The following is a 3,217-nucleotide window of genomic DNA, read 5'->3' on the forward strand; positions in this document are numbered from 1 at the left end:
AGCACTATGGGACTTAACCATCTGAGGTCATCAGTCCCCTAGAGTTAGAACTACTTAAACCTAACTAACCTAAGGACATCACACACAACCACGGCCGAGGCAGGATTCGAACCTGCAACCGTAGCAGCAGCGAGGTTCCGGACTGAAGTCCTAGAACCGCTCGGTCACAGAGGCCGGCTGTTCTCAATCCACAGCTAGTGAAAAATCACTTAAAAATCGCATATTACTTGGCATCGCGTTCATCTGAGTTTCCACAAGGACTGACTGAGGATTAAAAGCGACTTAAACAACGAAACTGTGAAGTTATTTGACGCGTAAGAAGTTGGATTCAATTTGTTACTCAAGCGTAACTAGGAGAATATTGGTCTTATGAGATATGAAATTCGTTGTACCAATAATAGGCTTAGTTCTTTGAGATACACATGTAATTTGTATGTATTTGTGAAATAGAAATATTAAGAATAGTAATTGATTGATGTGTAATTTCTCTTACCCCATCACTCTCAACAATTCATTTTTTCCTAGAGGACATTTCACTGCAAAGCTGACGAGTCTTAGTACTGAGTCTCCTCTCTCTATCTCCTCAAATCAGCAGTGTGAACAATTCTTTGTCGAGAAGATTGGCCAGCACTATGTGGCACCCAGTTTCTCATACGTTTCCATTCACGGCTGTGAATTCCTTTCAGTTAGCATGACGCTTGTTGCGAAACGTTTTCTGTGCATTCGTTCCTACTTCCGGACACTACATCTTGTCGCAACATGTTCCACCTTCAGCTTTAAGTCATGAGCTGTACACAGTAAGAAGTTCCAACGTGGACACATAAGATACGTTTGTATATCGGTTTAGAAGGTAGCGCTACCGAACTCGAGATGCCAGACACTTGTTATCAAATATAAGCAGATTACGAATAGATGCATTGCTGATCCAAGGCATCGTATCATCTGAAATATTCATTGCTGGCCGGTCGGAGTGGCCGTGCGGTTCTAGGCGCTACAGTCTGGAAGCGAGCGACCGCTACGGTCGCTGGTTCGAATCCTGCCTCGGGCATGGATGTGTGTGATGTTCTTAGTTAGGTTTAAGGAGTTCTAAGTTCTAGGCGACTGATGACCTCAGAAGTTAAGTCGCATAGTGCTCAGAAACATTTGAACCATTCATTGCTGGCCATGGGTTCTGAATCTTAAAACATTCGGTTTAGAGCCCTATACTGTCTGTATACGTTTGACCCTATAAATGTGGGAGTCCTATGCAGCGTCTGACTCATGCGTCTGTCGTTATACGTCTGACGTAGTGCGACCACCCGCACATGTAGCTGGGCAAGTTAACGCGGCTACTTCCGGGACAGGGAGGTATGCCGATACAGGATCGAATCCGCCGTGCAAGGGGTCGGTGCAGCAGCCAGCCTGGATGTGTACGATATTGTAGTGCATCTGCTGTTAAGAGATATGATGCATTGTTTCTTCGGACATGCATGAAAGTCAGAAAAAACATTGCATCGTACTCCTTAACAACACAGGCACTGTAATATCTTACTTATCCGCCAATACCAGGTATCGACTTCCAATTAAAGTGTCCTCCCCTTGTACGGGAATTACGTAATGTGTACAACTGCAGGCTGTGACGCATAAATTATGACTCATGGAAATTTGGCTCTGGCCGTAAGTAGTGCACGGATAGCCAAATTAAGGCGACCATTCGCGTAAAGAGGAAATCGGGGTTCAAGTCCCGATCGGGCACAAATTTCTGCTGTCGTCATTTTATTATGCGGCTGATGGTTTTAAGTAATAAGCCTGGATGTGGTTTATAGGAGGTTGACAACATCCCACTAGAGTATACGGGGTTGGTTCCCATGTTCCGAATCAGAGACACGCTACCCAAACACTTACACCACTTCCTCATATTTGCACACAGAATTTGCTCTATACGCAGACAGACTGGGTACGACGCTACTTTTTTTCCTGGGGAGTGAATGGGAGACTGATGAACTTGGCCGTCTGATCTCTCCCAGTTACTGAATAGTATCAGCGTTGTGCGGTCGACGCTTAGCTGGTGATTTCTAGTGAGCATCAGCCGCACAGAGGTAGTTGGTCTCCGGTATTTGTACGGAAAGGATGAGTGAGCGCATTTTGTTGCTTTATCTATTGTTAAAAGTTCAAGCTTAAGAAATTCAACCGCAACTATGTGAGGGAAATGCTAAAACACAACCGATTTTCTTAAGAAGGACTGAAGAACGTTATTTTGAATAACTCTTCAATCAGCATTTGTAAAAAGAATGAAAAAAATTGAGGAGTATTTCGGGTTGAACATGGAGCAGTTCAACTACGTCATCGACCTTGTCAAAGAAGATATCATGAAGCATTCCTCTCCCAAAGAGCCATATTCTATAAGGCTGGACGAAAAACTAGCTTTAACACTGACGTATATAAAATTAAAAATCTTCTTTAATGTGCCATTAATTTATTAATAACGCAGACAGTATAAAAAATGAAAATAGTATAATATAAAAATATGAAATAAAACATGATCGCAACATTAAAATGGTCGGTAAGTTTGTATTTCAATCTCTGTGCAATCAAATTGTGCGGTGGTAGTATTACCCACGGTTGACGGCGTTAGAGTTGTTGAATGTGGGTAAGTTCTCCGTGATGACGCCGCACTGGAAAGTAAGAGTCGGACGAAGTGCGGTTTTCCAAAGCTATAAGAATCTGCGGAGTTCCCATTTTGGTTTCGTTGGTAAAATTATGATGCAATATTTTTACTTTTATCAGTATGGTTTTTTTCTCAACCCGCCGAGAATTCATCAACTCCAAGATTTTGTCATTTTGAACTGTCCTTTTGCCGGGCTCTCTGAACAACGTCATGTCTACGACGTTTTTTGAAAAAAAGTTGTCAAAGCTTGGCATACCTCTTCGTTACTTGCTTCACCATCGTTATGTGGAGTGTGCCCCTCAACACCCTCAACATTGGATATACTTCTGCGAAACAAATTAGAAAGATAAATTAACATAAGTAAAGAAAGTTAACAAAATAAAAAAATAAGGTAAACAGGAAAGTTATGTGGTAACTTATTCCCGTTTGTGATCTACTTGTTTAAAAATGTTAAAATATCAGCCAACGCCCATTTATTCCGTTCATTGGAAGCAGATCTTCCAGTACTTTTTCCTTTTCTCTGTCTTTTTGTTACACGTCCCTAATGTTGCTCCACCTTTCCTTATAATC

The sequence above is a fragment of the Schistocerca americana genome, unplaced genomic scaffold, assembly GCF_021461395.2.
Source record: "Schistocerca americana isolate TAMUIC-IGC-003095 unplaced genomic scaffold, iqSchAmer2.1 HiC_scaffold_43, whole genome shotgun sequence".
Classification (NCBI taxonomy): Eukaryota; Metazoa; Arthropoda; class Insecta; order Orthoptera; family Acrididae; genus Schistocerca; species Schistocerca americana.